This window comes from Sylvia atricapilla, chromosome 9 (assembly GCF_009819655.1).
Source record: "Sylvia atricapilla isolate bSylAtr1 chromosome 9, bSylAtr1.pri, whole genome shotgun sequence".
Classification (NCBI taxonomy): Eukaryota; Metazoa; Chordata; class Aves; order Passeriformes; family Sylviidae; genus Sylvia; species Sylvia atricapilla.
In genome coordinates, this window is record NC_089148.1 from 24,831,035 (window position 1) to 24,841,623 (window position 10,589).

Genomic DNA, 10,589 nt, shown 5'->3' on the forward strand with positions numbered 1-10,589 from the left:
TTCATCATCTTTAAAACAGAACTGTCACTAAGACAGACCCCTGCCAAGATAGGTCCATTAAATGTACTTAAGATTCATAAAACTTTCACAAGGAAAGAGATCTAATAAGCCCAAAGAGGTCTGGTAGACAAAGAGTAATCAGAGCTCTCCTGGTCCATTTGCACCCTCAGCTGAGTTTCTGGGGTTGTTTTAACTTGCTGGTACCTCCCTGAGTTTGAAAGCCTGTTCAGTTTTAATTAACCTGTTGCCTGTTCAACCTTGTTCCAAATTTGAACAGTTATTTGGAACAAGGTGGGAGGTTCAGGGTGAAGTTACAGAGATGGAGCAACCTGATCTGATAGATCCTTACTTGAGGGAGGAACTGTTCCTCCTCCTCCTCCTCCCTGCATTCCTGGAGCTTATCTTGTTCTGGCTCTGCTTGGGCCCCTCCAGCTGCAAACCAAGCAGAAAACACAGTTTTTATCTGGGAATTTTATCATCAGCTCACCAAAATCTCTAATGAGTGTTATCCTTGGAATATCAGGGTGAAAGCAGAGGCACATCAGAGCACACAGGAGCTCCAGGCACAGGACACTGCAGGGCTTTCCAGGTACTCTGCTCTTGGAACAAGAGATTGAGGACGGGCACAAATCCCTTCTGTGAGTTTTGCTGGACTGGGCAAGCTCCTGGTACAATTTATATTCCCCAGTGGTGGTCCCCACCCAGTGCAAAATCCAGCTGGTTTCGATTGCAGGAGGTTTTGTTTGTGCCAGAGTTCTCTTCCATCCCTCTGCCCTCAGGAATGGGACATCCCTGTGCCCTCAGGCATCAACCAGTGCTGAGCAGGGAAAATGCTCCCAGCTGGCACAACCTTTACAGAAAAGAGGAGGGGGAAAAAAAAGCTCAGAAAGTGTTGCCTGTTGAATAAAGCAGAGATTTCTGACTGATCCCCAAAACTCTCCCCCAAAAACCCCAACAGCTCCTGCCAGGGGTGAGAGGGGTGATGGGACAACCCTGACTGCAGCCTGCCTGAGCAGCCAAACCAACCTGCTCTGCATCTTGTCCAGCATTTCTTATCAAAAAGCTGCCCTGATACAGGGAGGCTCTTACAAAACATAATAAAGCCTGCTGCTGCCAGGGAATGATTGCTGCTAGCATTTATTTTTTCCACAATTATTTTCAGGGTTGTCCTTTCGAGGCAGACCAGATCAAGGAGTGGTGCGTGCAGTACCTCATCCCAGGATAAATCCAGGGAGGCTCTATGACTCAGGAATGACTCACTGCTCCTCCTCTGTTCCTTCCAGACTCTTGGGGGTGTGCTAATTTATTGTCAGTCTGTATCTGCAGTCAATTATTCCCCCCCTCCCCAGCTCAGCTCTGCTGTGCAGGAGGAATTCAGGCACATTCTGCTCATTCCTCACCTCTCCAGAGAGGCAAACAGGTGAGCAGACAGTGTCACCTTCACTCTGGCAACCAGAGGAAAAGGGGAGGTATTTTTCCTTCGTTGAATAACACATCCAGGTTAATGATTTGGAACTAGTTTGGTTCCTACCAAACCCCCCAAATCCCAATTACTAAACTAAGATTGACCTTTCAGAGAGTTATTTCGAAAAACTTGGATAAAATAAGGTGGGTATGACTCAAACAACAGGAGGAAAGTGTCTGCATCACAGTTAAGGCCCACAGACAGCTTTCACTGTCAGAATCAAGCATTCAAAATAAAAAGCACAAAACAAGAATGATTAATCGTTTTTCTTTTCTCTTTAGCAAGACAGATTGAAGCATCCCAGTGGAGCTGCAGGGGAAGTGTTTAAACAATGCCTGCTTAGTCTCCAGCGAGTCCTCACTGGTAGGAATACAAAAAAAGAAAAAAATAACTAAAATATGAGATTTTTAAGTATGCATGTACAAGATACATAAGCCCAGAGAATCTCAGAAGCATGAAAAACACTGAGCAGCAAATAGGCCTTTTCAGCTCTTTCCAGCCAAATTTTGTGAGCCTGAGGACACGACAGATATAGCAGGAATGCATCAATTAATTTTTTTCCAGTGGCAATGCTGATTTAAAAATCCCTTCCCCCATGTCATTCATTTTCCACCTCCCTCCTCCCAGGTTGTTTTGTGAGACATTTTCCAGCGGCAGCACTGGCTCAAGGTACAGCACCTTCACCACTTCCAACTGCTTATTCCCAACCTTGTGTTACCCTGGCACGAGGGGCTGTGTGGTAAATGCTTCTTCTGCACAGATTGGGGCTGCAGTGGCCCTGATACTGAAAACAAAGGTGCAGAATGGCAAAATAGAAATGAAATATAATTTTGGAATTATATGCTTTAAAATGTAAACAAATCCCCATGTCCTAAATCCATGGAATTACAGAATCCTGGAATGGTTTGCGATGAAATGGGATTTTGATGATCTTGTCCCAGCCCTCTGCCAAGCTCCTCTCATTAAATGTTCTAATCAGCCAAACCTTCTGAGGCTGTAACAAGCTCTCAGAAACCCCACGATGCTGCAACTTGACATTATTATGTATTCAAATAATTTTATTAAGCACAATGTGGGAAGCTTGGATGTTTTTCAAAATATCTGCATCTAAAAGAAGTCCCTACACCTACAAAAATAGCAGTTGCAGACAGACTACAGATCAGAGTGTTATTCACAACATCAGGCTTGTGATCAATAGCTGGGAGAGTGTTGCCAGAAATAGTCCTGCCCTGGGAAATGCTTCCTGCTGCCTCAGAACAGGTTGTGCTCCTGTCCTTCTGCAGTTTCTCCTGGATTCGATCTCCCAGCACACAGAGAAGAAGCAAAGCTGCCTGACTGCTGTAGCTGTGCTGTGAATCAGGCCAGGAGCCCCAAAATCACCAACACCCAGCACTCCCTGTGTATTTTTAACGGGGCTGAATCCCTCATCCCGTTCCCCCCACTCGCACAAGAATTCACACAGCCTCTTGATGAACCGGATGGGAAATGGATCCAGCTGGAGAAGCAGAACTCCACATCCCCATTCCAACACAAAAAAGGCTCTCCCAGCCAGATTGCTGCTCAGTCTGTGCTGTGTGCAGACAGGACACAGTGCTGAGTTCTGCCTGAGGCAACCCAGCCTGGGAATGCGAGACAGTCTGAGGCTCCACCTGGAAACAATTTTCCCCCCATCCCTTTTCCCTCTCTCCTTCCCTGCAGCGTGCCTCGGTTCCCCTGTGCAGCACCACAAACAGCTTCACAAGCACGGAGCAGGGACCACTCCTGTGCCCAGGGCTGGGGAGAGCTGGGGCTGCTGCCAAGGAAAAGTCTTTGCAACTGGGGCCAGCTAATCAGGTAAACGCTTCCAGTCTGCCCAGGCCAAGCCGTGTCCTTTGCTATTCTCCAAATATTTATGTCTTTGTGAAACACGTAAACATTTCATCAGAGGTTTCTTATTCCCAGCATTTCATGTGGAGTTGTTGTTTCCATGCTCATGAACCCCCTTCAATGTGATTAACTCACACTGGGGGAGTTCCTGTCTTGCCTCACCAGAGTCACAGAGCCCCAGAACCCAATCCAGGGATCCAAATCCCCAGGATCCTATCCAGGGATCCAAATCCCCAGATCCCAATCCAGACATCCAAATCCCCAGAATCCAATCCCCACATCCACATCCAGGCAGGGAAGGGATGGGAAGTGGTGACAAAAACTTCTGCACTGTTGTGTGTTCCCTACCTGCAGCTGAAGTTCCTTATTCCTCTTTTTCCTTCCTTTTTCCCCCTCGTTCTCCATCAAAAAGTGTTTGCCTTTAGACTTTCCAAAAGGAACAAAAATACAGGAGCAGTTTGGGAAGTTCATGTAAATCAGCTGGCGAGTATAAATTTAGTCATTCACTTAATGTAAATTCAGCTGGTAAATGGCAGTTTGGTCTTTCCTCTACTATTTACTAAGAATTTACACACAGAGTAAATCTCATCTTAAAATTCTGAGCTCCCCACTGATCTACCCCAGCAAACACATAAGAATCTTCCCAGTTAGGATGAGTAATTGAAGAGCTGAATTATTCAGCACTGTGTGGTCTGTGGCAGCCGGGAGATAAAATTCCCAAGTCTCTGTTACTTCATTTACTTTCTGCAAAAAGCCTTCCCTGGGTAATTTTAGAGCTCAGAGCATTGCAGCACATAGCAAGTTCCAGCTAAACAGCACACTCCCCAAAAGTTTGCTGTCTCCTTAATGTTCATGAATATTTCAGGAACTCTGCTGAGAGGTTTCGGTGCATTCCAGGACAATGATTCCAGGTTTCTTTTCTGCCTGGAGAGGAAACGTGGCTGGACTGTGCCACACTCTGCATTCTTCTTTTAGCCAGGATTTATTGCTTATTACAGGATCAGATCCCCCGAAAATATATGAAAATATAATCCTTGACATGAGATGGGCACAATTTTTGGCTGTTGTGAGAGCAGAGTTCTCTCTAGAAATTCATTCATTCCCTTAAACCATGAGCAGTGTTGGAGTTAAAAAACAGACTTTGCTTTTCTCACCCTTTCAGCTCACTGTTTTCCACTGCTTGAACTGGTAAAACACTTGGATAAAAATCTGAAATAACAGCTACACACAAGATCAGCAAATTAGTCCTTTCCAGCTGAAATTTGATTTATTGTAAAAAAAAATCTACAGCAAATTGCATCAGCATGTGGTACAATTTGGGAAATATTCCCTTGATTGTGGTACAAGTTAATTTAAGCATTTTAATGTGTTGTTTCATTTATGTTCTTTTGCTTATATTGGTGCATTTTTAATATAGCAGAAGACTTTCTAAAAATAATGGTGTGTTTAACAAATACATTTGCAGGTCTGTGTTCTGAGAAAGCTGAACGAGCACTTAAATAACATAAAAAAATCCATCTCAGGGTTTACAACACCTGCTTACCCTAAGTGCTTTGCCTTTAAAGAAATGCTGACAGCAAACCAAGGAAATTATTGCTATTTTAAAAACCTAGAATGTGAGAGAAACCAATAATAAAAACTATCTGGGTCATTTCCCTCTGCAGTTAGAGCAGAGAGCTCACAAAGAACCTGAGCTCTGGTGAATCCCTACATGGCAGTGTGACCTTACAGCTGCTGTTGGGTGGGTTTGCACAGAACCCATGGGATTTTCAGGTGGGAAAAAACCCTAAATAGGGGTCTGGGAGTTGAGTGCAGTGGGAGCAGCGAGGCTGAGAGCTCAGCAATCACCCAGGCTGCTGGGTAAGAACAGGAATCCCTGTCTGGAGACTGCAGACCACAGATTATTCCCCCTAAACTGTCCCTCTGCCTCATTAACTGCTTCGGACTGGATCAAAGGAGTGTGGCAGGATCCTCAAACACAGAGTCCTTGCAGCACTCAGTGTCTGTGTCCCAGCTCAGGGAAATGCTCCTGGAACGGTCACAGAGACAGCAATTTACTGCTCCAGTTCCAAGAAACTCCTGGTTACAGGTGGATTCATCTGTGCCAGCTGCACTCTTCTGCCAGGGATCCCCCCTGGAGATTTGGGATGTGCCTGTTCCTCCTGGCCAGTCTGAAATCCGTGAATTCAGTGACTCTGCTGGGTGGGGAACAGGGACATCCCTCACTGGGATGTGTCTCCAGGGATGGAAAGCTCCAAGGAACACAGCTCAGTAACTGCTTCAGCCACCCCACCTCAAATCAGTTGCTCTCGGAGTACAAGCCCACATTTGGGCTCAGATGGAAAATATCTAATAAGAAAATGATTTTTCTTTCTCATTTTTTTTCCCCACTTAATGCATACACTTTTATTTAAGAGGATAAAACCCCTGACTTGCTAATTTTAATTGAGTCCCTGGTCTGTGGGGCAGCTTGCCTTGATTACATTGTACTAAATTACTCATCCTGGACAGATTCTTCTCTTTATTTTCTCCTCCAAGAGCCAAAATATGATATTGCTTGGCAAGAATGAATGTGCATCTGAAATGTCAAATTACGGCTCGTAACTATTATGGGATAGTTTTGGCCATAGCCCTTTGTGACTGCTCCAAGAGATTTCTCTTTCTAGGAGACCCTAAAACCTAATCCATGGTTTATGTTTGGGTTTAGGTGGCATTTTGGGCATGTATTGCTTGGGTTGAAGTTGAAATTTCTAATTCCTCCACACTTCCAAAATTTCAGATTGCATGAACCAATAACTCTGTGTGTACACACATTGCAGACATTGAGAAGTGCAGATCATTTCTTCCCAAATCCAAGATAGCCACCTACAAAAATGCACATTATTTAACATAACAGAAGAATAACATGAGGTTCATATTGGTCAACTTTTCATCTGAAGACAGGACAGGAACTTGATTGAATCTCTGCCATTAATTAACTGATTTTGGTGTTCATTAAAATCTAATGAGAGCCTGATTCCTGGTGTTTTAGTTCTAAACCAGGTGCCACCAGTACAAACACTCAGGCCCCTGGAGTTCACTTTTCATGGGAATATGAAGAAATCACTTTATTTTAATTTTTTAATTTTGTTTTTTTAGTTTGCTATCTGCTAGTTTGGTCTTCAGTGCTAAATTTGTAATAGTTTGGATCCACGGAAATATAAAGGCTTAACAGATAAATGGAATTCAGTCTTTGTATTCTGAACATGGATAGGAGTGATGGAACCATGAAGATTTTGCTATAGATGTTTGTGCAATTCAGCTTTTACTTTAGCTAAGACAGGATGCTGGACATAATTTTAAACAAAAAAAATGCCCATATCTGTTAGCAACACAAGTTCTATTGCTTGCTTTTGAGGAGTTCACGCTGCAGGGAAAGGAAGATTCTGCCCTGGAGGGATGCCTGAAGCCATCCTGAAATTCCATATTCCTGCCTGTGGGGCCTGTGGGAGACCTTTTAAGAACTGGATTTTGTGGAGGTGAGAGGGACTGCTGGGTGGAGGGGGGAGTGTTAGGAGTGGTTTTGATGAGACAAAACTTATGAGCCTCCAGATGATTGCTCAATCAAACTGAAGGATTCAAGCAGAGCTGCTCCTACTGCCAGATGATCATTATGTTATGGAAGAGGCTTGGATGGAAGACCTTGGGAATTCAGTGATCGAGTAATGATGAATCCTCCCCAGACTTGTCAGATATCCCATGGCAGGAACTCTGCCTGTTTGCTGATGATTGAAAAAGACATCTTGGCAGACCCAAATCAAAGCCCTCCACAGCTTTGGAGGGTTTGAGCCTTTTAACCACATGGTAATTACAAAGACTATAAATAACGCTGAAAAATCCAGTACAAACAGCCCTCAATAAATTATTTTAATGTGCTGATATTGGCCCCCTCCTCCAGGATATCACAAGTCTGCACTGTCAGCCTGACAGGCTGAAATGTGCTCTGTCAAATCAACAGCTCAGCTCTGTCTTACAGACTGAGGGAGGCTTTGATTCTCTGTTTGTAGATGTGGCATTTGGGGACATGGGGCAGTTCTGGGGGAACAGTTGGACTCGATGGTCTCAGAGATTTTCCAGCCTAAACCATTCTGTAATTCCATCAAAGCTTCACCCTTCGTGAGGAAAGCTTTGTCACCTGAAAGGATATTAGGGAAGAGCCACCAGGAGAGTTGTCTGGGATTGTTCTTTTCATGTTTGTCAGATGAAAATGACTCCAGGAATCCAGGAATTGTGGCTTTTCCTGCCCAGTTCCTTGCTGAGGGAGCCCAGGACAGCTGAGTGCAGCCACTGAAGGACCCAAGCTGGGCAGTGTCACCCACCCTGTGCTGCTCTGGTGGTCACAGCTTGGACTCAGTGCTCTTGGAGGTATTTTCCAGCCTCAAGCAATCTGTGATTCTGTGAAATATTAAGTCTAGCCTCGAGTTCCCAGATGCAGGAACAGTGGCAAAATTCAGCTTTCCTGCCTCCTAATCAGTGATGAATGTTTGCCTTGGAAATCTCTCCAAGTATTTACACTCTGGAGCAGGGCTGCTTCAGCTGGAACACTGCAGACCTGTGGATTTTCTTTCTCCTCCCAGCTGCTGTGGTCATGACCAGCTGTAAATCTCTGTCTGCTCACCAATCTCAACCCTCCATGCTTGTTTTGATGTGTGCCACATTTGAGTATCTTTCCAAACCACGGAAAAGGTTTTTCTAACACACAGAAAATGTCCCCCCGCTATCTGTGTGCTGGAAACGACATAAAACACTCTTTTCCTCTTCAGTGAGAAAATGTTCCATCTTATCAGTATTTGCAGAAGAACAAAGCTAAGAATTTCACTTTTAGAACAGTCTCTACTGAGAAGTAAGCAGGGCTTTTGAACACTTTTAATTGTCTTTAAACTGCACATTGGAGCCTCTTTGTAATGTTTTAGGTGTACCCCAAACCAAACAAGAACCTGCATCAAGTAACACAAATAGTCACCCTGAAAATAGAGCTCACAGCCCCAAAATTTGGGAGTGTGTGCAAACCCTGCTGAGCCCTTACTGCACCTTTAGGCAGCAAAATCCTTTTGAAAATCTGGGCTTTAGGCCCAACCCTGCCAAGAGTTCTCTGTGGAAAACTCCTCCTCCTGCCTGGGGCTCACCCTGGCACAGCTCTTGTAAAAGCTGAGCTTTCCAAACAGCCTAAAGCAGGCAGGAAAAAAAAATCATGTCAGAGGTGGCAAATAGATGAGTTCCCAGATAATTGATTCAGATCCTTTCAGAGACAGGAATTTTGATTTGTGAACAGCTGGGAAGAACTGCTGGCTCCTCTCTGGTGCCAGTCTGTGTGTGGTCACTGTGGAATGTGCTCCATATGCCCTTTGGACACGTGTCAAAAAGTCACATGCTATTAATTTCTCCAAACTTTGCAGTATTAAAGATGTAGGAAGGTCGTAGAAATGGGAAGTGCCTTATAAATGTGAAGAACTGTTTCCTGTGTAGTTATTTTACTTTTTTCAATCCAGATTTTTTCCCTGATGGTGTGATTTGAGCTCTACCTCTGAGATTTTTGTCCCAGAAACGAATGGCTTGGAACAAAAGGGACATTTAACAGAAGATTGCACTGTGTAACTTTTGTAGAGTCATTAAAGACAGTTTGGATTTCATGGCAGTCATGGCTCCAAAGATACTGAGATCTCCCTGAGATCCCTGGAAATGTCCAAGGCCAGGTTGGATGGGGCTTGGAGCACCCTGGGATAGTGCAAAGTGTCCCTGCCCATGGCAGGCGTGGCACTGGACAGAAATTAAGGTCTCTTCCACCCCAAACCATTCCAGGACTCTCTTTGGTCACACAGATCCCTGCATTTGGAGAATCAGGACCTTAAAGAGTGGCTGGGACTTGTCAAACTCTCCTTGTCAGCAGTGCTTACAGACTGTGAGGGAACAAACACAATTCCAAGGCTTGTTCCATTCCCAACAGAGAAAAGAGCAAAAATCATCACTCAGAATCAACACTGTGTCACACAGACATCTAAAAAATTATGATTAGATATTTCAAAAGAAGCCTTTTTAATAGCAATTGTTCTATGTGGGATTTTTTTTTTTTAATTTCAGTATAAAGTATTTGGTGTTTGAAGACTTTAATTGTGTTGGCAAAAAGCCACTAAGAGGCTTTGATTTTTGGAAACAGATCCATGTGACTGGTCTGAGTAGGATCATAATGGCTATAAGGACCCATCCATTAGGAGCTATTTTTAACAAAGAACTCAGAATGTGAAAGAAAAGGTAAGACTAAACTAAAAGAAGGTAAAACTTGCAATATTTATAAAGATTAAACTGTGCTGCACATACAAAATACCTAAAGTTATTCCTGGTGCCTATATCCCAAATTATATTATCCCAAGTTATATTATTCCTTAAACATCTACCAACAAAACCTCAAGTATGGACAGTGCTCCTACACCCAATGGTCAAGGTGTGTTGGAGTCTTTCCCAATTTTCTTTCCTGTTACTTTTTACTGTAGTTCATTCTTATTTCGTGCTTCTACATCTTTGACTTGTCTTTCATTTTGTTCCTGTCTTTATTTTTGTTATCAGTTGTTTCCTTTCACGGCTTATTTGTCTTCCAGTGTTTTTGGCAACGCCCTGTCTAGTTTCAGTCATCCAGGATGATGTTCTGCATTCCATCATTCCATGTGCAACAGGCAGCAGGGCACAGATCCTTTGGTGTCCAGTAAATAAAAACCAGAGATAGAATCCCAGACTGGTTTGGGTTGGAAAGGAGTTTAAAGCTCATCTCATTCCACTCCCTGCCATGGCAAGGACACCTTCCACTGTCCCAGGCTGCTCCAAATCCCATCCAACCTGGCCTTGGACACTTCCAGGGATCCAGGGGCACCCTGTGCCAGGGCCTGCCCACCCTCACTGTAAAAGTCTGCCTAATATCTGATCTAAATCTCTCCCCCTTCAGTTTAAATCCACACCCCGTTGTCCTGCTGCTAAAAGGTGATGGCAGGGGGTGGTGAGCTCATTCCGGCCCATGCAAAAGGACTCTGAGCACACAGAGCTCAGAGCAGGAGGCCAGCAGCTTCCAGAGGGTGGGATGGGTACACAGCATCCCCCTCTGGGAAATGGGGAGAGATGGAGGGGAGCAGAACTGGGAAAACTGCTCAGTGTGAGCAACTGGGGTGAATCAAAGTAGTGCTGAGGAAGGACAAAGCATTGCCCAGAGCCATGGGGATGGGAGAGCAGTGGG